This window comes from Dasypus novemcinctus, chromosome 15 (assembly GCF_030445035.2).
Source record: "Dasypus novemcinctus isolate mDasNov1 chromosome 15, mDasNov1.1.hap2, whole genome shotgun sequence".
Lineage (NCBI taxonomy): Eukaryota > Metazoa > Chordata > Mammalia > Cingulata > Dasypodidae > Dasypus > Dasypus novemcinctus.
The window spans coordinates 101,071,459-101,099,321 of record NC_080687.1 but is presented as its reverse complement, the minus strand read 5'-3'; the positions used below and the strand labels follow the sequence as shown (position 1 = coordinate 101,099,321).

Genomic DNA, 27,863 nt, shown 5'->3' with positions numbered 1-27,863 from the left:
GGTGGCCGTGCACTGACGGCCAGGCGGGAGAACGCCCGGCGACAGCTGGCCTGCCTCGGGAGCCTTCTTCCTAAGGTGGGCAGCTCCCTTCTGGAGAAGGTGATTAGAAAATCTTTTCTATATTTAGCCGAGTCTATCTGTAGGTTCAACCTCCTCCTGAATTTTCCACTCATGCCTCCCTCTCCAGTTCCCAATTTGGGTCCTTTTTTACTCTGGCTCTGCTATTTGTACTCCGGGTCAATCGAATGCTGCCGGAGGAAGTCACAAAACTCTATTGATTGGGTCTGCTCCAAACTTGAGGTATTGGCTATTGCTTGCCAACCCTTGAATTCATTTTGTTTTGAAGATTTAATTAATTAATTAATTTCCACCACTCCCCCTCATTGTTTGTGCTCACTGTTGCTCTCTGTTCATTGTGTGCTCTCTGTGTCTGCTTGTCTTCTTTTTTTTTTTTTTTAAGGAGGCACTGGGAACCAAACCCAGAACCTCCCATGTGGGAAGGAGGCACCTAATCATTTGAGCTACCTCTGCTCCCTACTTGTGTCTCTCGCTGTGTTTCCTCCTTGTGTCTCCTTGTTGGGCATCTTGCCGTGCCAACCCATCGGGTCAGCTTGCTGTCTTGCTTGTCTTCTTTAGGAGACACTGGGAATTGAACCTGGGACCTCTGGTGTGATAGGCGTGAGCCCAACTATTTGAACCACATCCGTGTGCCTATATTTTTTTGACTGCTTCTCAAATTTCCCACCACAGCTGAACCAAATTGTTCTATATTTTCAAATCCCACCCCCACTCCCACATTCCCAATGTATACCTCTATACTCCTTTTTAGCACATTGAGCCTCCCTTTCAATATATATTTTTTCCATCTCAAAATGCCCCTATTTTCACCAGTGAAGATGGTACAAAGAGCATCTATTGCCTGCAAGTATCTCGTCTTTTCCCCAACTTCTCCTTTCTCCACCTCAGACTTTCACTCCTCTTCTGGAACATTTCCCCATCAATTACCTAGTCTTTCTTGCATCTTTACATTCAGCCTTTCCAGTTGCCTAAAATTCTACTTGGATCTTTTATATTTTAAAAACAAGGAATAGAATTGATGGTAATACCTTATAGTTAGTGTCACTAACATGGCTGATTTATAAATGTGATTGTGGCCGAAAGAGGTAATCTAGGGACATAAATGTCAAATGAAAGGAAGCTAGAGAATAACCTAGGGAATGTATAACATGATTTGGGGAGTGGATGAAGATTGTGGGTAATAGCATAAATATAAGAATGTTCTATCACAAAGTGTAAAGAATATGGTCATACAAGGGGTAATTACAACTAATGTAACTTATAGATGATAGTAATATTGCAGTATTTTTGCAGCAGTGACAAAAAAAATATACGATGGGGGAGTATAAGGGGGTATGGGATTTTTTTTGGAGTAATGCCAATGTTCTATAATTGACTGAGGTGATGACAACACGACTCTGTGATGAAACTGAGAGCCACTGAGGGTACAGTTTGAATGGACTGTACAAGGCAGAGGACTGTATAGCACAGTGAAATCTGGAGGATGGACAGAACAAATATGAGAATGTTCTCTCATGAACTATAACAAATATATAATACTAATAAAGGGTATTAATAACAGGGTGGGTTGGGAGAAAGTACACTAAATATAGGATATGGACTATAGGTAGTGGTAATATTTTGATGATGCTCTTTTATAATTTGTAACAAATGTTTCACAACAATGCAAGGAGTTGGTTGTGGGGTGTGGGAGCCCTGTGTGATGACATGAATGTTTGTTTTGTAAGTTCACAACTTTTACTATATACTTATTGTTTATGTATGTTCATGTGTGAATGATATACTTCAATAACAATTTTTTTAAAGGGAAAAAACATTCAACCATGTCAACCACTGATCTACAGCCCTGTCTCCCTTTTCCTTACTATTTCTGGGAGAAAAGATGCATTAATCCACATGAGCTTCCTTGCATTCCTCACCCTTCATTTTACACTGTCTGCCTTCTATGTATTGACATCCTACTCTCATTCAATAGATTTTTTTCAGACTTACCTTCTGTGGCCTTTTGTCAGAATGTTGCACTTCTTCTCCCAAATGTGATTCCTACTTTCTTGGAATTTCTGTAACCTTTGATTGATCTGTATTCACTTTAAGCACTAAACCCATTTTTTTAAAAAAATTTTTCTTTATTTTTAAAGAAGTTTTAGATTACATAAATGTTACATCAAAAATATAGGGGATTCCCATATACTCCACCCACACACACACACACTTCCGCCCCTTATCAACATCTTTCATTAGGATGGTACATTTGTTAAAACTGATGAACACATATTGAAGCGTTGTACTAGCCATGAACGTGCACTTGTAGATACTCTGTGTTTTTTGGGATGGGTGTTTATCACCCTTTTGTTGGTTTTCCTGGGTGAGTCTGATGAACTAGAAAGTAGGTGCTGATTGCAACTCTGCTGAGATTCAGGACTCAACTGGTATAAGAACAGCCAGAAGATTTAAATTTCTGGAACATATATTTAGTGGGTATAGTGCTAATTATAGGTTCCAGTAAAAGGGGCAGAAGAACCATATGTAGGAAAGTTATAAATGAGTCTAACTCTCCTACACTGGGAGATAGGTTAACATATATTCTAAGGTAAGGCCCACCGATGGGGTGCTGATTTCCTGGCATTGTCTGCCCTGCCTGTAGTGTCTAGATTTCTCTAGAGCCCTCGGGAGGCCCCTGCTTGAGGCACTGCTTACTGTGGCAGTCAGGGAGATCCTCCTGAGATGTGCATAAGCATAACTCCCGGAATGACCTCCTGACTCACTTTGGTTTTGCTGTTGTTTTAAAGATTATTTATTTATTTCTCCCCCCGCCCCCCACCGTTGCTTTGTGCTCACTGTCCATTCACTGTATGTTCTGTGTCTGCTTGTTTTTTCTTTAGGCAGCACCAGGGATCAATCCTGGGACCTTCTGGAGTGGGAGAGAGGCACTCGATCTCTTGTGCCATCCCAGCCTCCTGGTCTGCTGCACCTCTTATTGTCTCTCCTCTGTGTCTGTTTTTGATGTGTCATCTTGTTGCACCAGCTCTCCATGTGGGCCAGCACTCCATGCCGGCCAGCACTCCTCTATGGGCCAGCACTCCTTGTGGGCCAGCTCTCCACATGGACCAGCTTGCCATGAGTGCCAGCTTGCCCATAAGAGGGAATCAAACCCTGGACCTCTTATAAGGTAGACAGAAGCCTAATCGCTTAAGCCACATCCATGTCCCCCAACTCTGAAATCTCTTAGTCATAAAAACTCATTTGTGTATTTCCCCCTTTTGGTCTAGGTCTTTTTCCAAGGGCATCACTAGTTGGCTCTTGGTAGTAATCCCTCGGTGCCAGGAGGCTCATCCCCCAGAGTCACATCCCATGCTGGGGGCAAGGCAGTGAGTTTATATACTGAGTTTGGCGTAGAGAGAACCTAACCCATTCTAATACATGCTGCAGTGACTCCTGCTAGTCTAATCTATCCTACTAGCAGTGACGTGCTTGCAAGTGACCTACACCAAGGAGGCAAGAAGTAAATATTTGAGGAATACCTTTTAACATCTTAGAAACTTATAAGAGGGAAGCAGATGTGGCTCAACTGATAGAGAGCCTACCATATAGGAGGCCCAGAGTTCGAGCCCAGGGCCTCCTGGCCCGTGTGGTGAGTTGGTCCACGCACAGTGCTGTCACATGCAAGGAGTGCCATGCCACGCAGGGGTGTTCCCCACATAGGGGAGCCCCATGCGCAAGGAGTGCGCCCCGCAAAGCGAGCTGCCCCGTGTGAAAAAAGTGCAGCCCGCCCAGGAGTGGCGCCGCACACACAGAGAGCTGACGCGGCAAGATGACGCAACAAAAAGAAACACAGATTACTGGTGCCTCCGAGAATGCAAGCGGGCACAGAAGAACACAAAGCAAATGGACACAAGAGAGCACAACGGGGGTGCGGTGGGGGGGGGGAGGGAGGAGAAGAGGAAATAAAATAAATCTTTAAAAAAAAAAAAGAAGCATATAAGATTTTAAGTAATAATGAAACCCCATAGTAATGATCTGAGTAGCCAGCCTCCCTTCCTCCAGTTTTCCCTCTCCGTTCCCCTCCTCGCTGTCCCCTTCATGTTAAGATAACTTTGAGTAAAATTTGTGGAGCAAGCCACCTGAAGTGCAATGGACTCCTTCAACTCTGTCTTCCTCTTTCTAAGACAGAGTAAATTAAGATGCTTTTTGCTTTTATAAAATTCTTCATTAACTCATAACAACATCTCTTATGTCTTATACACATAACAGTCTCTCTTTATATTTAATTATATAAGAAATACTTTTTTGTAATAGATTCTTACCAAACAGACTAAAACACAAAAGTCCCTTCCACGTTTTTCTCTTTTTTTTCCAGGGATAACTGCCATTGGCAATCTAATGGGCATGTTTTAAGTTATTTCTTCTATGCATTTAGTACTTTTTTTCTTTCATGTACCCCTTTGCTAGTCAGGTAAAAAACCACTGAGCCCTCACCAAGTCCACACTATACTGTATATTATTTAATAGAAATATCACACCCATACCTGCGCCAACACATCCCCACAAGAACAGTGTTCATTTGAATTTCAGTTCAAGCTCATAGACCCCCGGTTAAGAACCCCTGATTTAATAGCAATAGCAGAATTATAGATCATGATTTGCTGTAAATAATCCTGGTCAGGACAATCAAAAGCAAAGCTGTAGCCCCGTGACCTCCTCTTTTTCTTTCACTTTCATGTCTACCATGTCCTTTGAGACATTGCTCTTGCAATCACTGCTAATTCCTTAACACAGAATTCTCCTAAAGGGCATGGATCATTTTCCTTTCTTCCACGAATACGCTGAAAAAAAAAATCTTCCCTAGAAGTGGGGAAATGCACAGCGAACAAAAAAGTGCTGCCTCAGTTCACATTTTCAAAGAAATCCTGAGAGAATTGAAGGAAGTACATCTAGCTAAGCTGAGCAACAACAACAAGTTGTCATATCCGGGGAAGAAGAGTGGAAGACGTGACTCAAGAAAAATCCAGACTGCAATAAATGGGCCAAGTCTCAAAATGATCTCTCTGTGACATGAAGGAGATGTAAGCTTCACCCTTCGTGATAAAATGGCTCACTTGTGTAACCACGGATTAAGCGTGGGGCACTCTTCTAAGCACACTGCACGCGTCATCTGATTTAATCCTCACATCTGCCCGATGAGGCAGATGCTGTCAGGTTTCACGCTTTATTGGCGGGGAAACTGTGTCGAGGTCCCACCGCTGGTAAATAATAGAACAGGCATTCCAACTCAGCTCTGTCGGACTCCAGAGCCCATTTATTTCATCTCCGCAACAAATCCTAACTGAGCACCTGCTCTGAACCCGGCCGGAGTAAACAAGGTCGATGACGGTCCTAGTCCCGTGGAGGTTACAGTCCAACAAGGGAGACACCAGTAAATATTTAAATTAATTTTTAAACAGATAAATATTTAAATTAATATTATGATATCTACCAGGAACAAAAGGCAGAGGATACCATCTGCGAGACTCCAGATCCCTGGACGGGGCTTGTGCTGGGTGCCCGGTACGCACAGGTTGCACGTTGAATAGGGCTGCTGTGGAGGTGCACAGGGACGGATTTACCCCTGGCTGGGTGGCGCACAGGGAAGGAGTTTCTGAGAAGACGACATTTCAGCTGAGAATTGAAGGGTGATTGGAACTGACTGGGAGGTGGGAGAAGCTGGCAGGGAAGTGGCGTTCCAAGCTGCGGGCCTGAAATGCTTGATTCAGGGAGGAGAGCTGGTGGACAGCGCGATGGAGAGGAAGCCGGTGAAGTTGAAGTGGGGGGAGAGAGTGCACGTGTGTCAGTGAGCTGACCCGAGACGGCAGGGGAGAAGGCTTACAGTTCTGCAGGACACGGGAGCCATGGCAAGGATGTTTTTCAATCGTTAAGAGCAGTGGGTTGCCAGGGAAAGATTTTAATCGGGGAACATCATCAACAGATTTTCACTGATTCTAGCTGGAGGGCGGAAAGGAGGCGGCCAGTTAAAAGCCTCTTTCTTACATGTGTGTGGAAGCTTTATGCTTTCTGCATGACTTCTCTGTTAACTTACAGCTTCTTTAACAAAAAAGAAATGATAAAGGGAAGCGGATTTGGCTCAATGGATAGAGTGTCTGCCTACCACATGGGAGGTCCAGGGTTCAAACCCCGGGCCTCCTTGACCCGTGTGCAGCTGGCCCATGCACAGTGCTGATGTGCACAAGGAGTGCCCTGCCACGCAGGGGTGTCCCCCGCGTAGGGGAGCCCCACGTGCAAGGAGTGCACCCCGTAAGGAGAGCCGCCCCGCGCGAAAAAAGCACAGCCTGCCCAGGAATGGCACCACACATATGGGAGAGCTGACGCAGCAAGATGACGCAACAAAAAGAGACACAGATTCCTGGTGCCACTGACAAGAATGCAAACAGACACAGAAAAACACACAGCAAATGGACACAGAGAGCAGACAACGGGGGGGGGGGGGGGGAGGAATAAATAAAAAATCAATCTTTTTAAAAAAATAACCTATTACCATAGTTCAGACTTGAACTAGGGTGATACAGTGGAGAAGGGGAGACGGGAACAGGTAAGCGACACTGAAGAGGTGGTTGACTAGATGTGAAGGGTAAGGGAGAGGGAGTCTATCAGTCAGGGCGCCTCTATCAATAATTTACTGCTGCGTAACAAATTACCCCCAAATTAAACAACTTAAAACAACGCACATTTATTATCTCATCCTAGTTGCTGAGGGTCAAGAGTGGATCTGCTTACCTGGGTGGATCTGGCGCAGGGTCTCCCACGCTGTTGGCAGGCTTGATGCTGGAGGATCCACTTTCACAGTCACACACAGGGTTGTCTGCAGGCCTCAGCTCCTGACCACGTGGGTTTCTCCAGGAGGCGCCTTGTCAGGGAAGCTGTCTTTCCCAGAGCAAATGATCCGAGAGAGAGCAAGCGGCCAAGAAGGACGCCACAGTATGTTTTTTTGTGACCTAATCTCGGAAGTGACACCCCATCCCTTCTGCCCCTTTAACTGCCCACGGAGACCAAGTTGGATGCAATGTGGGCATGGAGTACATGAGAGAGTGAACACCAGGAGGCCAAGACCCCCGAGGGCTGCCTCGGGCCTCCTGGGGCAGGAGAAAGATGCCCTTTCGGATCGGAGAAGTTGTGTGTGTGGGAATGGTTGGCGGGTTTTCTTACCAAGGGACTATTTGAAAGGCTGCAAGTAGTGGGCAGGACTTGAGGGACCACAAGGCATCATGCAAGTTCCCAGAGCAAGCAGCAGGAGAACTATTACCACCCTTGGGCCCAGGAGGACAAGGAGAAGGAGGGGGCCCTGGAACCCCGAGGGAGAGAGAAGGGTGGCGAGCAGGCCGACCTTGAGCGGTGGGGTGTCGCTCGCCAGCGGACACGGCCGGCGAGTGGTATGCTCAAGCCAGCTCACAGAACCCGGGAGCCAGTGGCTAGCAGCTTTTCCTAACTCTGCGTCCAACGACGTCACATCGGTAGCTTGGAGTCAGCCGTGGTGGGAATATTTGCAACATGGCAATCGGCAACCGCTGCACATCAGGACTTCTTGTGCGGGGAGCCTGTTGTTAAGTGTTCGTTAGCACATGACTGGACACAGGTAGCTTGAGGCAACTTCTCAGGGTGGGAGTTAGGAGAATTCACACCCAGGTCTCCCTCCCTCTAGAGTGACAGGTGGATCAAACTCAACCAGGGAGCCAGAGAACGCAGGAGCCTCTTGATGTGTCCTAGGCGGGTCATCTCCCGGGAAAGAGCACAGAAGGAGTCTCTGATGAGTTCTAGACAAGCCATACCCTGGAGCAGGTGTCAGGTGGGGGAGGGTGGAGACTGGATCAGCAGAGGGAGAATGCTGTGTGGACTCAATTCACCGAGAAAAATACAGGAGAAGTATCACTTGTCACAATACCTATTAATTATACTTTCCTAGTCATTCTTATTGCTCTTGATTTTCCACATCAATGGGTGACATTGACAGGTAATTTGAAAACATAGAACTTTCTATTACAGTCAGTGAGTGAGCTGGGTTTTTTGATAAACAAAAAGAAGCTGACTTTTCTAAAAGAGAACTTACTAGAAAAATTTCGGGAGAGATCCCAGAATCAAGGTACCAGAAGATCCAGGTCAGACAGAAACAGGGCATCTCTGGATGTCCAAGAGCATCACTGCTGGAAAGACAAATCTTGTTTCAATCTTTTCTATTTATTTATTTAAAGAGTGCGTCGTTTATTCACTGTTCAAGATGCACAGTCCCAGGGTAAACTCTGCCCAACTTCGGTCAATGATGGCTCTTGGCAAGAAGCCAGGGTTCCTTGACTGATAGTGCCCCAGGGACTGCCACAGTCAGGGGGGAGGAGGCTCACTAGTTCCCAGAGGAAGTGGGTGCTGGGAAGCCAACAAGTAGCAAATGTCCATTACCAACAGGACATGACCCCGCTCCAGGGTCCCTCCTGAGGCTCCAGGAAGCAATTTTCAGACCACTCATTTGCAGGTAATTGGGAACTCATTGTTCTTAAAGATCTCTAGGCATAATGTCAATAGTTCAGAATGTCACACTATGTCACATTGAGTTAACGTTTTAAGAATCACAGGGGGGAACAGAAGTAGCTCAAGGCGTTGAGCTCTGTTTCCCACAAGGGGGTTCTGGGTTCGGTTCCCAGTGCCTCCTAAAAAAAAAAAACCCTAAAAACAACAAAAACAAGCAAAGAGACAAAAAAAAACCCCTAAAAACAACAAAAACAAGCAAAGAGATAGGGAAGTCGATGTGGCTCAGTGATTGAGCACCAGCTTTCCACCTATGAGGTCTGGGGTTCAATTCCCAAAACTGGTACCTTAAAAAAAAATCACAAGGCCGTAAGTACATGTTAGAGCTAAAATACATAGAAACTGAAACAAAAGCTGAAATATGCTGATGTTTGAAAAGGAAAATCAAATGCCACTGTTTTGGCAAACTTGATGACCACATAAGTATTCTGCAGCATTAGGAAATGAAAATTTGAATGAAAATGAAGACAGGTGGTTAAGCACTATGAGTCTGTAATATGAGTTAAGAGAAGACACTTGACCTTGACAGCCACGGGTCCTCCCTTGCTTGGCGGCACTCTCCTCCACTCTCCCAGGCTTGGCCACCTTCGTGACCCACACACGTATCTTTTTGAGTCTGAGTCTTCCTGGACCAGCCTGGTCCAGCCAGGCCCACGATTAACAAGCTCTCCCTGTCTATGCCATGCACTTAGTCCCCGACACATGTCCCGTTAGGGTGCTGGGCACCTTTTCGTGTTGCCTCCTGACTATCTGGGGTCAGAGGATATTAGGGACAGGAGCTCCATCTATGGATGATAAGTTGACCATTGGAGGTCTAATGTTCCTTTTTAAAAGCTTGGTCTTTCTTCCCTTTTCTAATTCCTCTTCTTCTGCTTAAACTGGAAAAAACCTGGACCTTCCCAAGGGCTTACCTGCCTCCCTCTTCTGCTCTACCTCACCGTGTTATGAGAGAATTAGTGAGAGAGCATGTGAGGGGCCCGGGCAGGGTCTTACTTCGCTCGCTGTTCTTCCCACCACAAGCCAAGGGCTCCCGGGCACAAAGTCCCTGTCATGGTCACTAATGTTGGCACTACTTGTCTCATGCTACATGCTCTTCCTCAACGATCTCATCCACTTTGGCTGTTTCAACCGTGTGTGCTCGTTAAGGGATGACTCGCCTGCCTCCGGCCAGCTCAGCTCCCAAGCCTCAGGCCCGTGTTTCCATCGGGAAGTTCCGTAAACAACTCCAGACTCCACACAACCTAACCTGAGTTCCTGCTTCCTCGAGAACCGAGGCCTTTCCGTGTGAGCCCTTGGTCCAAAGTCATAAAGGTGCCACGTGTGTGAGCCGCGCTTGAAACCTGAGAAACAGCTCCGCTCCAGCATCGCCCGCTCACTCTCTCCCACCCAGCACTGGTTGCCAAGTCCTTGTTGGATCTACGTTCCATTTTCTCGGCTGCCCTGCGTCCAGCGGTCGTTAAATCTCAACTCAAACCCTGCAAAAACGTCTTGCCTAGTCTCTCCACCGCTGGCCCCCTCCCAGCTTATCCTCTACCCTGTCACCGCGGGTTTCCCTAAATCGCTGGTAGGATCTTGTCACGCCCCAGCACCCCACCCCCCACACATAAGCCAAAACTCTCAGCCAGCCTGCTCTTCCGTTTTTCAAAAAAGATTTATGTATTTTTTTTACTTCTTCCCTCGTCCCCTCCCCATTATCTGCTCTCGGGGTGATCTTCTGTGTCCGCTTGTCTTCTCTTTAGGCGGCTCCGGGAACCGATCCTGCGCCCTTCCGATCCTGAGTCACCTTGCTGTGCCAGCACTCTGTGCAGGGCAGCACTCCACATGGGCCAGTTTTCCACTTGGGCCAGCTCACCGCGCGGGCCAGCTCGCCCTCACCAGGAGGCCCCGGGAATCGAACCCTGCACCTCCCATATGGTAGGCGGGAGCCCAGTCGCTTGAGCCACACCTGCTTCCCAGCCTGCTGCTGCAGGTAAAACAACCCAAGCTGACTGTCGCCATAGTCCCAACAACGCTCTCTGGCCTCCTCTTCTGCAATCCCAAACGCCCCGTTGTCATAGACTCCAAGTTCCCGCCACCCCCTTTACGTCACATTTCCAGAAAATGCCCTTTGCTGTCCCACTCTTTTTGCCTCTGCGGAAGTGGCTTCCATTGTCTTAAATGCCCTTCCTGCGCAGGGTCTGCTCCAAGACACGCGGCCTGGGTGTTCCCCGTTGACTTAGCTGCGCCTTCTAGTCCTGATAATGACCGTGTGGAGAACCGAATACGTGCCAGGGGTACAGAGGCAGATGTTGTCACATTTAGTTCTCAGCCAGGGAGCAAGCTAGCAATGACAGGCCCTCTATCTCTTACCAACATCCTGAGCCACTGGTCCTTCCAAAACCAGGAGGTCTTGGTTTTAGAAACATAATGCAGTTGTAAGGCCCTCAATCTCCCTGTCTGTAAAACGGGGAGGATAAGTAATCCCTCCTGGGATTGCTGGGAAATAGACAATGTGTTCCCTGGAGAAGGGCCTTATGAAATGCCCTTATTGAATGCATTCTGGGAAGCAGTTGTGTCTCAAGTAATTGAGCTCCCGCCTGCCACATGGGAGGTCCCCGTGTCAGTTCCCGGTGCCTCTTGGAGAAGATGACCTGGTGCGGCAGGCAGGCACAGTGAGCTGATGCAACAAGGAGACACAAAGAGGAAAGGCAATGAGAGACACAGCAAAGCAGAGAGCTGAGGTGGTTTAAGAGATTGAGCGCCTCGCTCTCCATGGAAGGTCCCAGGTTCAGTTCACGGTGCCTCCTGAAGGGAAGACGAGCAGACACAGAGAGCAGACAGCAAGCACAAACAACAAGGGGGAGTTGGAAATAAATAAATCTTTAAAAGATAAATGCATTCTTTTTTGCCCTGTTTGTTTGACTATTATAAATAGTACTGGCTTATGGACATTAACTTACTGGGAAGATAAATAGAACTTCTATGGTTACCTAATGTGTACCAGGAAAGTAACTTGGATGAGGAGCTCTCATTTTGTTCGATGTTGCGTTTCTTTCTCTTTCTTTGCTTTCATTTCCTCCTGCAACTTACCACACCCTTTACTCAGCATTTCCTATCAAAATTACAGCCTCCTGCTACTGCAGTAAAAATTCTTTGTTCAATTTTATGGCCCATTTTACTATCGATTCATATTTTTCTCTGGCAAAAAATTATACCAAACAATTATTTCCTTTTCCACTGACAAAAATACTTCATAGCAATTATGCTAATTTGAGGAATTCAATGTAAACATCATAATAAACATCATTTCTTTTATTCCTCCATATAGCTAGATGCAAAAGAGACCAAAAATTTACAGCTGGAAGGGGCCTGAAAGTATATATGACCTGGGTTTATTTAACTATCTATTACATTTGAAGAAACTAAAGAGCAAAGAGGCCGAATGGCCCGCTCCAGCTCACACCGCTAGAGTGACGCAGCGCTGGAAGCTACCCGTTGCTTGCACTCCACTGATCTACTTTGTCTCTGTAGATGAACTTGCACCTCCCAGAGTTTCATATAAATGGAATCATCCAGTATATATATGTATATATATTTCATTTACTCTATGAGTATTTATTAATTTTGCTAAGCTCAGACACAGTACTAGGTCCTAAAGGTACACAGATGATTAACAAGTGACTCCGGTCTTTGATTACTTCCCCATGGATCGTGGAATACATGGAAGGAAAATAGGGTGTGACAAGGGTTAGCACAAAGGGAAGCACGGTTTTGTTTTGTTTTAAATTATTTTTATTAGAGAGGTTGTAGGGTTAGAGAAAAAAATCACGCAGAAAATTGATTCCCACATAACCCCCCATTATTAACACCTTGTATTAGGATGGTAAAATTGTTACAATTGATAGGAGAATATTATTATAATTGTACTATTAACTATAGTCCATAGTTTGCATTAGGGTTCACTGTATTGTGCAGTCTTATGGTTTGTTTTTAAAATTTTTATTCTAGTAACATACATACCATGTAAAATTTCCCCTTTTAACGACATTCAGCTATCCAGTTCAGTGGTGTCAATCACATTCACAATGTTGTGTTGCCATCACCACTGTAGATGACCCCAGACAGAAATTCTGTAACAACAAAGCACAAACTCTCCATTCCCTCTTCCCCACCCCTGACCCTGGTAAACTGTACTCCAGTTTCTAACTTTATGAATTTGCTTATTATGATTATTTCATATCCATGAGATCATACAATATCAGTCCTTTCGTGTCAGGCTTATTTCATGCAACAGGATGTCATCAGGGTTTATCCATGTTGTCACATGTATCAGAACTTCCTTCCGTTTTATGGCTGAATAACGTGTGTATACTCTACACATATGTACCACATTTTAAAAGTCCATTCATTGGTTGATGAACACTTGGGTTGTTTCCATCTTTTTGCAACTGTGCATAATGCCTCTATGAACATGGTGTGAAAATATGTTTGAGTCCCTGCTTTCAATTCTTTGGGGTATATACCTGGAAGAGGACCGGTGGAATCATATAGTAATTCTGTACTTCTTTCTGTGAAACTGCTAAATTGTTCTCCACAGCAGGTGCGCCATTTTACATTGCAACCAGCAATGAACCAGTTTTCCTTTTCCTCCACAGTCTCTCCAACATTTGTTATTTTCTACTTTTAAGTAGTAGCCATTCTACTGGGTATGAAGTGGTATCTCGTGAATAGGATTTGCACTTCCTCTTTGGTTAATGATGGTGAACCTTTTTTCCATATGCTTTTGGGGTATTTGTATATCTTCTTTGGAGAAATAGTTGTTCAAGTCTTCTGGCCATGTTTTAACTGGGTTGTTTGTCTTTTTGTTGTTGTGTTGTAGCATTTCTTTATATATTCTGGATATTAAATTCTTATCAGATATATGGTTTCCAAATATTTTCTCCCATTTTGTAAGTTGTCCTTTCCCTTTCACAATGAAGTTATTTGATGCACAAAAGTTTAAATTTTGATGAAATCCCATTTATTTTTTCTTTGGTTGCTCAGGTACAATTAGAGTCTAAGAAATCATTGCTTAACATGAGGTCCTGAAGATGCTTTCCTATGTTTTCTTACAGTAGTTTTAGAATTTTGGTTCTTTTATTTAGGTCTTTCATCCATTTTGAGTTAATTTTTATATATGGTATGTGGTAGGGGTCCACCTTGATTATTTTGCATATGAACATTCTGTTTTCCCAGCACCATTTGTTTGAAGCAATTATTCTTTCCCAACTGACACCCTTTTTTAAAATCATTTGGCCTTAGATGTGAAGGCTTATATCTGAGCTTTCGATTCAATTTCAATAATCTATATTCATGTCCTTCTGCCAGTATGAGGGCTGTTTTTTTTATTTCTGTAGCTTTGTATTAAGTTTTTTTTTAAAGGTTTATTTATTATTTATTTATTTATCTCCCCTTGCCCCCTCCCAGTTGTCTGTTCTGTGTCTATTTGCTGCGTGTTCTTCTTTGTCCACTTCTGTTGTTGTCAGTGGCAGGGAGCCTGTGTTTCTTTTTTGTTGTGTCATCTTGTTGTGTCAGCTCTGGTGTGAGTTTGCCAACTTTGTTCTTCTTTTTGAAGATGGTTATTGCTATTTAGGGCCCCTCATTCTTCCACATAAATTTTATGATTAGCTTTTCCATTTCTGCAAACAATGCTGTTGGAATTTTGACTGGGATTGCATTGAATCTGTAAATTGCTATGGGTAGAATTGATATATTCTGATCCACGAACATGGAATGTCTTTTCATTTTTTTAGGACTTCTTTGATATCTTTTGGCAATGTTTCATAGTTTTCTGTATATAATTCCTTTGAATTTTTGGTTAAATTTTTCCTAGTATTTGGTTTTTTCAGTTGCTATTATAATGGAATAGTTTTTTTAAGTTTTCTCTTCAGCTTGTTCATTACTAGTGTATAGAAATATTACTGATTTTTTTGGATGTTGCTCTTATAGCCTGTCACTTTGCTGAATTCACTTATTAGCTCTAATAGTTTTGTTGTGTTTTTTTCAGGGTTTTCTAAATATGGGATGAGGTCATCTGCAAATAGGGTAAGTTTCATTTCTTCTTTTCCAATTTGAATGCTTTTCATTTCTTTCTCTTGCCTAATTACTCTAGCCAGAACTTCCATTACAATCGTGAAAAACAGTGGTGACAGTGGGCATCCTTGTCTTGTTTCTGATTGAGAGGGAAAGCTTTCAATATTTCACACTGAGTGCGATGTTAGCTGTGGGTTTTCCATATATGTCCTTTATCATGTTATCAAGAAGGGGTGCTGGATTTGTCAAATGCCTTTTCTGCATCAATTGAGATGATCATGTGGAATTTTTTTTTAACCTTCATTCTATTATTGAATGAGTTACATTAATCAATTTTCTTATGTTGAACTACCCTTGCATAGCAGGGATAAATCTCAACTTGTCATGGTGTATAATTCTTTTAATGTGCTATTGGGTTCAGTTTGTTAATATTTTGTTTAGGATTCTTGCATATATATTCAGAAGAGATATTGGTCTTTAGTTTTCTTTTCTAGTGGTGCCTTTATCTGGATTTGGTGTGAGGGTGATGTTGACCTCATAGAATGAATTAAAGAGTGGTTTCTTCTCTTCAGGTTTTTGTAAGAGTTTGAGCAGGATTGGGGTTAATTATTAGAATGGTTGGTAAAAATGACCAGTGAAGCCATCTGGGCTTAGACTTTTCTTTACTGGAAGGTTTCATTTTTTCATTTTTTACTTATATCAAGTTTATTGATATGTATTAATAAAGCATAAATTTATTCAAAGTTTAGAATCAATGGTATTCAGTGTAATCACGTACTTGTGCACTCATCACTTCAGTCATTCTTAGAGCACTTTCGTTAACCCAATAATAATAATAACAAGCAAAAAACAAAGGAACAAACAAAACTCATCACCTCTCGATCTCTCTGTGCTTCCCCTGCCTACATAGCTGCTATTCTTTTTCCTTCTCTCTAGTATATTTGTATTTATATTTGTAAAAAACAGTCTTATATATGAAATACCACCCATATTCGTGTTTTACATGAGGTTTTACTATCTTATAGAGGCCCATGTTACAGTTTTTAACTTTCCTTCTAATAATATACATGACTTTAGACTTTCCCTTTCAACCACTGTCATACCCATACAATAGTACTGCTAAATTTGAAAACACCATGATAAGCTTTAACCAATTCTATTCATTTCCAAAGATTTACAAACAACCTTTTTAATAATTCTGCACAGATTAACCCTTAGCTTTCCATTCTCTACTCTCCAATTTTCTGGTGACCTATATTCTAATTATTAACTCCATGAGTTTACACAATATATTAAGTTCATAATAGCACAATCAAACAATATTTGTCCTTTTGTGTCTGGCTTTAATCACTCAATATAATGTGCTCCAGGTTCATCCACGTTGTCATGTGCTTCACAACTTCATCTCTTCTTACAGCTGCATAATATTCCATCATGTGTACACACTACAATTTGTTTATCCATTCATCAGTTGATGGACACGTGGGTTTTTTCCAACTTTTGGCAATCATGAATAATGCCGCTATGAACATAGGGGTGTGGATGTCTGTGTATCTGCTCTCAGTTCTTCTGGGTATATACATGGCAATGGTATTTCTGGGTCAAATGGCAAATGTGTATTCAACTTCTTTGGGCACTGCCAGGCAGTCCTCCACAGTGGCTGCACCATTCTACATTCCCACCAACAGTGAATAAGCAATCCTATTTCGCCACATCTCCAACATTTACAGTTTTCTGACTTTTTAAGAGCAGCCAGTCTAATAGGTAAGAAGTGATAGCTCATTGTAGTTTTGATTTGCATTTCACTAGGGATGTTGAACATTTTTTTCATGTGTTTCTTTGCCATTTGTATTTTTTCTTTGGACAGTTGTCTTTTCAAGTCTTTTGCTCATTTTTAAATCAGGTAGTTTGTCTTTTTAGTGTTGAGTTGTACGACTGCTTTGTATATCATAGATACTAAACCCTTCTCAGATATGTGATTGCCAAATATTTTCTCCCATTGAGTTGGCTGCCTTTTCACCCTTTTAACAAAGTCCTCTGAGGTACAAAAGCATTGAATTTTGAAGAGGTCCCATTTATCTATTTTTACTTTTGTTGCTCATGCTTTGGGTGTAAGGTTTAAGAAACCACCACCTACCACAAGATCTTGAAGATGTTTTCCTACATTTTCTTCTAGGAGTTTTATGGTGGTTGTTTTTATGTTTAGGTCCTTCATCCATTTTGAGTTAATTTTTGTAAGAAGTATGGGACAGGGTTCTTATTTCTTTCTTTTGGAAATGGATATCTAGTTCTATTGGGAGATTTTTTATTATTAATTCAATATCTTTAGTTGTTACTGGTCTATTGGGATTCTCTATTTCTTTTTCAGTTAGTGAAGTTAGTTTGAAATTTGACCATTTTATCTAGGCTATCTAAATTGTTGGCCAACAGTGCTCATAGTACCCTCTTTTTTTTTTTTTTTTCGTAGTACCCTCTTAAAATCCTTTTTATTTCTGTGGAGTCAGTGGTAAAGTTCCCCTTTTCATTTCTGATTTTAGTTGTGTTCTCTTTTTTTCTTTGTCAGTCTAGATAAGAGTTTGTTGATTTTATTGTCTTTTCAAAAATCAACTTTTGGTTTTGTTGAGTCTCTCTTTTGTCTTTTATTCCCTATTTAAGTTATCTACACTCACTCTCATCTGTGTTATTTTTTTCTTTCTGCTTGCTTTGGGTTTGGTTTTTTTTTATTTTCTTAGATCCTCCAGTTGTGAGGTTAGGTCTCTACTATGAAATCTTTCTCTTTTTAAAAAATTTTTTATTTTACTTTTTAATTGCATTTTTTGAAGATATATAGATCACAAATAATGTTATATTAAAAACTATAAGAAGTTCCCATATACCCCACACCCACCCTCCTCCCACATCAACAACTTCTTTCATCATTGTGGCACATTCATTGCATTTGGTGAATACATTTTGGAGCACTGCTGCACTGCATGGATAATAGTTTACATTGTATTTACACTCTCCCCCAGTCCATTCAGTTGGTTATGGCAGGATATATAATGTAAAACATCTGTCCCTGCAATATCATTTAGGACAACTCCAAGTCCAGAAAATGCCCCCACATCACACTCTTCTTCCCTCTCTCTGGCCTCAGCAACTCCTGTGGCCACTTTCTCTATATCAATGCTACAATTTCTTCCATTACTAGTCACAATAGTTCTATAGTAGAATACCAGTAAGTGCACTCTAACCCATATTTTATTCCTCTATCCTGAGGACCCTGGGATGGTGATGTCCACTCCACCTCTATATTGAGAGGGGGCTTAGATCCCACATGGTTGATGGATGCGATTCTCCTGCTTGCGTTGTAGGCACTCTCAGTTCCCTGTTGTGGTGGTTGACCATCTTCACCTCCCTGTTAGCTGACCTGGGTAAATCCAACTAACCGAAGAGTAGGTGTTGCAACTCTGCTGAGGCTCAGGGCCCAGCTGGCACATGGCTAGTCCAGAGATTCAAGTCTCCTAGGTATACACCAACCACAGGTTCAGTAAAAGTGACAGAAGAGGCATGTGTAGAAAGGTCACATCTGAGTCCAACTCCATCACACTCAAGAACACCAATTCCAAAGTAGGGCCCACTGATAAGGTACTGAACTCCAGAGTCATATGCCATGACTGTGGGGCCTGAGTGTCTCCATAGTCCTCAGGAGCACCAGTACCTGGGGTTGTATCTACTTTGGCTATCTCTGGAATCCTGCTGAGTCATGCTTAAGTGCAACTCCCCTGGTGACTTCCTCATTGATTTGAAGTCTTTTAGCAATATAAACTCATTTGTCTTTACCATTTCCCCCTTTTATTCAAGGTCTTTTTCTAGTTGCATCACCAGCTGGTGCTTGGTAGTAATTCCTCGGCACCAAAGAAGCTCATCCCCAGGAGTCATGTCCCACGCTGGGGGGAAGGTAATGCATTTACATGTTGATTTGGCTTAGAGAGTGGCCACCTTTGAGCAATATTGAGGCTCTCAGGAGGTAACTCTTAGGTACTCTTTTCTTTCTTTTTTTTCTCCTCAGATTGATCCATTTCAATTGTCCTGTTTTCAAGTATACTGACTCTTTCTTCGCTAGATCCAATCTGTTATTGAAACCCTCTAGGGAATTTTCCATTTCAGTGATTATGGTCTTTAATACCAACATTTCTACCTCTTTTTTTTTTAAATTCTCATGTTGTTCTTTCACTGTTTTCCTGACATCCTTTAGTCCTTTCTCTGTTTTCCTTTTTTGCCATGAACATATTAAGGATCTTTTCATTCTTTTTTTTTTTTTTTCCTTTTCTTTTTTTAAATCTTTTTCTGGTATATCCAAAGTCAGGTCTTCATCATTGACCATTTCTGGATTTTTATCTTGTTCCTTTTGTTTTCTGTTTCTTTGTCTTATAATCTTTGGTTGTACACTATGCTTTTTAAAAAAGATTTATTTATCTATTTATCCTCACCCCCCCATTTTCTGCTCTCTGTGTCCATTCACTCTGTGTTCTTCTGTATCTGCTTGTATTCTCATTAGGCAGCTCTGAGAACCAATCCTGGGACTTCCAGAGTGGGAGAGAGGTGATCACTCTCTTGCATTACCACAGCATCCTGATCTGCTGCATCTCTTATTGTCTATCATCTGTGTCTCCTTTCATTGCATCATCTTGCCACACCAGCTCTCCGCATGGGCCAGCACTCCTGTGAGGGTGGCACTCCAGTCAGGCCAACACTCTGCATGGCCCAGCTCACCACATGGACCAGCTTGCCTTCACCAGGAGGCCCTGGATATCGAACCCTGGACCTCCTATATGCTGAGATGGGAGCCCAATTGCTTGAGCCACATCTGCTTCCCTACACTATACATTTTAATATTTTAAAGTGTTCACTTTGGGGTTTAGTCTCTGAACTATCTATACCTTAAGTTCATATCCAGCCAACGATATGGCAGAGATTTCCTTGATTTCCAGGCAATAACAAAAACAAGAAACCAGCACAAAAAACACCTTTCACAGTCTTTGGAATTTGTCTCTATGTTGGCTGGAGTCCTCCTTCAGAGTTTAGCCCTCCTATCAAGAAGACCAGTCCTCTCTCTCTTTTCTGAGCCTGAGCCTTTTCCTGGACTTGTGCTTGCTCCCCCATTTATAGGAATTTGAATGCCCTCTCTACTTCCTTAGAAATAGACTTTATACCTCTCCCAGGTACTCTGTCATACTACTTAAAGCAGGTAATCCTTTTCCCCAGCCAACTTTGACTTAATTGTTTCTTGTACTGCTTTAGTTGTCAGCAAGCTGCTTTGCCTGAAAGCCAAATGCTAGGAGGGTGAGCACAAGATAAGTTTCTTGGTTCAGACTTCCACGTTGCCACCTGCTAGGTGGACACAGACATACAGGCATCCAAGTATGCTCAGGACCAGTGACCCACAATGGAAACATAGGCTGGCTCCACACTGTGTCAGGTAGGGGGTGGGGGATAGGCATGCATGAATGCCATGAATTTCTCCTTTTTAAAAAGAGATACTGGAGACTGAATGTGGAACGTCATACATATGAAGCAGGCGCTCAACCACTGAGTGGCACCTACTCTGTTCTCCTATATATTTTTTTAAGATTTATTATTTCTCTCCCCCCACTTTGTTTTGTACTTGCTGTCTGCTTTCTTTGTCCATTCACTGTGTGTTCTTCTGTGTCTGCTTGTCTTCTCTTTAGGCAGCACTGGGAACTGATCCTGGGACCTTCAGGAGTGGGAGAGAGGCATTCAAACTCTTGCGTCATCTCAGCTCCCTGGTCTGCTGCATCTCTTATTGTCTGTCCTCTGTGTCTCTTTTCATTGAGTCATCTTGCTGTGCCAGCTGTCCCCTCAGGTCAGCTTGTCATGCAGGCCAGCCCGCCTTTACAAGGAGACCCTGGAAATCAAACCCTGGGCCTCCCATATGGTAGATGGGAGCCCAGTTGCTTGAGCCACATCTGCTTCCCTCTCCTGTTGTTTCTAAAGCTGTATTTTCTTGATTTAGCACTTACCCACTTACTACAACCCTTTAACTGTTTGTAGAATATTGAGGAAAATGGCTCTGCCAGCTTTTTTTCTAATTGTTTAAAGTTTCTGTTGGGAAACAGCACCCTGGATATCTTACACTGCCATCCTGTTCAACCAGAAGCCACAGCATATATTTTTTGGATCTGGCTTCTTTTACTCAGCATAATGTTTTTTGAGAGTCATTGCATTTTTGCATTTATCAGAAAATTATTTTTTATTTCTGAATAGTGATTTATTTGTAAAGGTATACCACAATTTATTTATCCATTCCTTTCTTGATGGGACATTTGCATTATTTCTAGTTTTTGACTATAAAGAATAAAGCTGCTTTGAACATACTTATATACAGACAAATGTGGATTTATATTTTTAATTCCCTTGGGCAAATATTAATGAGTAAATCTGATGAGTCAAAAGGTGGGCGTATATTTCATTTCATTAAAAATTTCCATATCTTTTTCCAAAGTGGTAGTACCAACAATGTATGAGATTTCCAGTTGCTCTACACCTTCATCAACAATTGTGGTTGACAGTTTTAAAGTTTTTGTCTTTGTAGTGGATGTGAAGTTATAACATTTTGTGATTTCAACTTGCATTTTGTTGATGATGCATTTGTGTTTCCCTGATGACTTTTAATGTATTCATTAGCAATTTCCTATACCTTATTGTGTGAGTTGTCTGTCCAAATCTTTTTCCCATTTAAAAAATTGGGTTGTCAAAATTGATTTGTACAAGTTCTCTATATATTCTGAATACAAGTCCTTTGTCAGATACGATGTGAATTTTTTTTTCCAGTTTGTGGCTTGTATTTTAATTTTTTAAAGGATGTTTTTCAAAGGACTGTTATTGTTTTTTTTTTACAGAGACAACCATTCCATCTTTATTAGAAAAGAAACAAACCAAAAAAAAACAGGGTGTGGGGTGGGCTCCACCCAAATGACCCCTCCACTGGGGCAGGCTGTGGACTCGGCACCTGGGCTAAGAGCAGGCAGGTTTACAAAGTTAACATGTCAGAGAAAAGGAGGCAGGCTCGGCTGTGCTGTCACCTCCAACCCAATGTCACCCAAGATCAGCTCTTCCTGGACTGGTCCAGAAAAGTCCCTCTCCTGTGGGGCCCATGCAGCCTGCTGGCCCAACCCAGGCCTGCAGGAAGGGGGCAGCTGTGTGGGAACTGGGAGCCTAGGGAGGGCCTCTGTTATGGTTATTTTAATGAAGTCTAATTAATCATCTTTTTCTTTTACGGAGTGTGCTTTTTTTTCCCCATTAATTTGTGTGTATGGGGAGAGGTGAGGGTCAGGCTTTATTATTTCCATATGTGTATATATATTCCCAAGCACTGTCTGTGGAAAGGAGTATGCTTTCCAACTGAATTACCTTTGTACCATTTTTGAAAATCAAATGGCCATAAATGTATGTATCTATTTCAAGACTTTAGTCTGTTGATGTACAGGCCTATTGCTAAGACAAACCACACCGTCTCAATTAATGTAGGTTTATAGTAATATCTGAAATCAGGTAGAGCAATTTCTCTAACTTTTCCTTTTTAAAAAGTGTTTTTTGGCTCTTCTAGGTCCTTTTAAACAATCTAAAATTTGAGCAATTTTAGAATCAGTTTGTCAATTACAAAAAAAACCTGCTGGAACGTTTATTGGTATTTCATTGGATCTCTAGAACTATTTGGGAGTAATTGACACATTAACAATATGAAGTCTAAACCATGATCATAGCATATCTCACCATTTATTTAAGCCTTCTTTAATTTGTCAGCAATATTTAGTATTTTTTAGTGTACACATTTCACATGTATTTATTTATTTCTCTCCTCTTCCCCCTCCCCCCATTGTCTGCTTTCTGTGTCCATTTACTGTGTGTTCTTCTGTGTCCGCTTGCATTCTCGGCGGCACTGGGGATCTGTTTCTCTTTCTGTTGTGTCATCTTGCTGTGTCAGCTCTCCGTGTGTGTGGTGCCACTTCTGGGCGAGCGCACTTTTTTTCACACAGGGCGGCTCTCCTTGCAGGATGCACTCCTTGCGCGTGGGGCTTGCCTACACAAGGGCGCCCCTGCATGGCAGGGCACTCCTTGTGCATTGCAGCACTGCACATGGGCCAGTGCACCACATGGGCCAAGAGGCCCTGGGTTCGAACCCTGGACCTCCTATATGGTAGGCAGCTCTATCAATAGAGCCACATCCAATTCCCTTACATGTATTTAATTTTCTATAAGTATGTCATGGTTTTGTTGCTATTATAAACAGAAGATTTTTTTCATTTTCCAATTGTTCATTGCTCTTTTCATTGTTCATTTCATTGTATAAAAATACAATTGACTTTTGTAAATTAACCTTATATTTTTAGAGCTTATGCATTCTAATCTTTGGTTCTGTCAGTTTTTGCTTCTCGTATTTTGAAGCTCCCCATTTATAATTGTTAGGTATCATAAGAGTACATAATATATCATTAAATGTCCCTCTTTGCCCCTTCCATTTTATTATTACTATAGTCTTTTGCTTACTGTTTGCCAGATAAATCATTTTTCATACTTTTACTTTTAAGTGTTTGTCTTTGTATTTATTTTTTAAAGATTTATTTTTTTTAATTTATTTTTCTCCCCTTCCCCGCCCCCCGTCTGCTCTCTGTGTCCATTCGCTGTTTGTGTTCTTCTGTGTCTGCTTGGATTTGTCAGCGGCACTGGGAATCTGTGTTTCTTTTTGTTGCGTCATCTTGCTGTGTCAGCTCTGTGTGTGTGTGGCGCCACTCCTGGGCAGGCTGCACTTTTTGCCCACGGGGCAGCTCTCCTTATGGGGCGCACTCCTTGCATGTGGGGCTCCCCTACGTGGGGGACACCCCTGCATGGCAGGGCACTCCTTGTGAGCATCAGCACTGCACATGGGCCAGCTTACCACACAGGTCAGGAGGACCTGGGTTTGAACCCCGGACCTCCTATATGGTAGGCGGATGCTCTGTCAGTTAAGCCAAATCCACTTCCCTATTTATTTATTTTTATTATTGATTTATTTCTCCCCACCCCCTCACTGTGTGCTCATCTTCTTTTTAGGAGGCACTGGGAACCAAACCCAAGAACTCCCATGTGGGAGGGAGGTGCCTAATAGCTTGAGCCATCTCCATCCCTATTTTTGAGTCTTTGTATTTAAAGTATGTCTTTTGTAGACAGTACATCATTGGGCTGGTCATGATGTTTTAGTCATTCTGACAACCTCTGCTTTTTGATTAACATGTTCAATATATTCAAATCTAATGTAATTGTTGATATGGCTGGATTTTGGTCAGCCATTTTGCTGTTTGTTTTCTATTTGTCTCATCTATTTTTTTTAAATGAGAGTCACAATTTATTTATTTTGTTTTATTTTATTTTTTCAGGAGGTGCTGAGAATTGAACCCAGGACCTTGTATATGCAAAGCAGGTGTCAACCACTGAGTTATACCCACTCCCCTGTTCTCATCTCTTTTTCTCTGTTCTCCCTTTCCTATGTGCTTTTGTGTTAATTATTTTTAGCATTTCATTTTAATTCTTGTTTTGGCTTTTTAGCTATATCTCTTGGCATTGTTTATTTAGTAGTTGCCTCAGGGATTACAATATACATCATTAATTTATCACAATCTACCTAGAGTTCATACTGAATTACTTCGTGAAATTCAGGAAACTTTCAACAGTATAGTTAATTTAACATCCCCCTCATTTTTTGTACTATTCTTTTTTATATATTACATCTATATGTGTAATAAACCATACTAGATCACAAGTATTAGCTATATTTAACCTGATTTTTGGTAAGATATTCAATTTCAATCACTCTCAATATTTAGAATCTGACACAACAAGGCCAAGACCAACTTCTCATTGGGTTGAAAATTTTCCTAAAATATTTAATGTTTTCATACCATTATAAAATCCAGGAGAAAACTGAACAGTTCACTGAGAGTTATTTCTTGCTCCTGAAGCAAATATTCAGGACCTGTAAATTTCAAAACTTAGAAAGAACTAAGAATTCCCCTAGTCTGCACCCTCATTTTGTACATTTTGTCCAGAGATCTAAACACTGGACTAAGATCATGGCATTCATTCATTCATTCTTTCACTTAAAAATTCAGTACTCATTCTCAAAACATTTTAGTATCTGCCATATAACTGTCAATGTGTTAGGCACTGAATATGCAAAAATAAGTAAGAATTAAAAACAATTGTGTTGCGATGATGGGAGAGTGTTGCTGTGGGGGGAGTGGGGGGCGGGGGCGGTGGGGTTGAATGGGACCTCATATATTTTTTTAATGTAATTAAAAAATAATAATAATAAATAAATATTAAAAAAAAGAGCATCTAATAAAAAAAATAAAAGTTTTCATGGATAAAAAAATAAAATAAAAACAATTGTGTTGTACATTTAATTGGGGTAATGTCACAGTACACAAATTATACATCGAGTAAAATTGTTTAAAAAGTTACTAAGAGCTGCTCCTATCCGTCAAGGAAATCATAGTTTAATGAAATGGTAAGACAACATGAACAAAACTATAAAATATAAACACGCTATAATAGACCTGTATGCTTAACCACTTAACGTTGGCGTGTCCCAGTACTGAGACCTTGGACCTCCATGCCTCTCTTTCTACAACTCCTCCCTTAATGATCTCAAGTAGTGGCATGGCTTTTATTTTTTTGAGGGGGTAGCCAGGATTGAACCCAGGACCTTGTACATGGGAAGCAGGTTCTTAGCCACACGAGCTCGATCTGTCCCCATTGCATGGCTTTAAATATCACTTGTAATTTGATGACTCCAAAATTTTTTAACTCCTTGCAGATTTCTTTCCCAGCTGACAAGACATTCCTTCTTTAAAGCCTAATAAGCATCCCCACTTCATATCTAAAAACAAATTCCTAATCTTTTCCTCCAAATATGCTCCTTCCACAACCTTCACCATTTCAATGCATTAACATCTTAATCTTTCCAGTTGTTCAGGTCAAAATCCTTGGAGTCGTCTTTGACTTCTTTCTTTCATACCCTGCATTTAATCCATCAGGAAAACCTTTGGCCCTACTCTCAAAATATATCCAGAATTCTGACTCTTCAAAGAATGTTTTAAACAATAAGCAAAAACGAAGAGAACCGCCTGTCCCAGAGCTCACAAAACAGCTAAAGGGTTACAGTGCCTGGGTGAGCACTGACTCAAGACACCCAGCTCCTCCCCAGCATGCACGTCACACAGGGAGGCAGCAGGTCACTGCGGGGGCACCAGACCCACCACGAATGGTCCTAGTTCTAGAGGACCTGATGACAGAACCTTTTTTTTCCAGGAGATACAGGGGTTTGACCTTGTACATGTGAAGTGTGAGCTCAAACACTGAACTATACCCTGCTCCATCTGCTTTTTTCTTTGAAACAAACACATTATAAGTCATCCTTTTTTTCTTGTTTGCTTTATAGGTTATATGATGCTTTTGGTCACTTTATAAAAATGAACCATTGTCACAGAATATTAAAGTTGGAAGGTGTAGCAGTTTGATTTTATTTATGAATTTCAAAAAAGATACTGATTATGTTTGTAAACCGGTCTGTTCCTCTGGGAGTGATACCCACTGATTGTATTAAATGCAAATGTTTACTTGATTAAATCAGGATTAGGGCTTTGACTCGACCAGGATGGTTTTAGGGCATGGCAAATGATACAATTTAGCTGGAGCATAGGATGTTTGTAATAGAGAGATGAGACTGGAACCAGATATTGGGTTCTTCCCACCTCATGGTGGTGCTTCTTTTCTGCATCAGGGCATTTGGATTTTATTGGGAAGAAAAAGGGAGCTGAAGGATTCAGAGCTGGGAAGTGACACAGTGGAAGTTGAGTCTTGGGGAAAAGAGTGGAACCAAAGGGGTGTTGCTGGCAGCAGGGGACAGTGAGGAGACTGAGCAGTAATTCAGCCTGGGGGGCAGTCACGAGGTAGCAGCAGTGAGGCAGTTTGAGGTTATTTATGGATTCCAAAAAGAGAGCTTGTTTGTAAACTGGTTTGTTCCTCTGGATGTGAGCCCCTTTGGTTGTATTAGACTCACCTGAGATGTCTTTAACTAAATTACCTGTTGAGATCAGAGTTTTGATTCCACCACTCAACAGAGCCTGACTTAGAGTTGAGTTCCCGGCCCCTTGGTGGGCTCTATAAATGGACATTCATTCAAGAAGACACAGAAGAAGATACAGAAAAAGAGAGAAGTTTCTCAGTTTTGATCCTGGAGCCCCAGGGAGAGACCAGCCATTCGTGGGATAGCTTCCAGCTGACCTTGTAAAGAGAATCAAGCAGCTGAGCCCAGAAAGAAACGAGCCCTCCAGCCGACAGCTGAGATCCGAAGAAGCTGGGCCCATGGAACCTTCAGAAGAAGAAGGAAGGAGACACCAGGCAGAGACTGCCGCCATCTTGCTTCAACACAGGCAACTGACTTGGGTGAGAAAGTACCTCTTATGGTACCTTGAGTTGGACTCTTTAGGATCTGGTAACTGTAAGCTTTTACCCCAAATAAATTCCCTTGATAAAATCCAACAGAGTTCTGGTACTTTGCGTCAGCACCCCTCTGGCTGACTGATACAGAAGGAATCCTTACATTTGTAAGTCAAGAAAAACCAAGGCCCAGAGCAGAGAGATGCTCTGCCCAAGGGCACAGAACTTGAGGGTGCAGAGCTGATTTCCTTTGCTTTGCATTATTTTTAGGTGTCTGGAGTGTGCTGTGTGCTTGAATTTTTCCTAACGGTGAGGACGCCGGGTCGTGACTCTTGCTCAGCCGCCCCATGTGGGCGCACGCAGATCTGAGCCTTCTGCCAGGGCGTGTAAGAGGCGCCCCGACGGGGCCCAGCGGAGGCCTGGGCTGCGGCATCGGCCTTGTTGCCAGCACACGTTTTGAAGGCCAGGTAGTCTGTGAGTGGAAAAGGTGAAGTGGGACGAGCTTGCACGTCCAGCTTACCCGAGAAGGCATGTCAAAGCATGCACCACCGAACGGCAAGTGGGAATTAAATAATTCATTCAACCCAGGCCCGTCTGCGGCCAGGCACCTTGCCCTTATGTGAACGGGATATGGTCTATATGATTTGAAAGTTTAGGATTTGGGACTCTGTAATCCATTTCTGCCCGAG

General features: G+C 42.3%; 1 long non-coding RNA gene across 1 annotated transcript; it reads left to right on the top strand.

Annotated features, from left to right (window-relative positions):
* Positions 1 to 15: 15 nt before the first annotated feature.
* On the top strand, positions 16 to 24,189 carry LOC139436548 (uncharacterized). The gene is made up of 3 exons (XR_011645873.1): positions 16 to 99; positions 14,669 to 14,706; positions 24,111 to 24,189. It is a non-coding gene; the product is annotated as an uncharacterized lncRNA (long non-coding RNA).
* Positions 24,190 to 27,863: the final 3,674 nt, after the last annotated feature.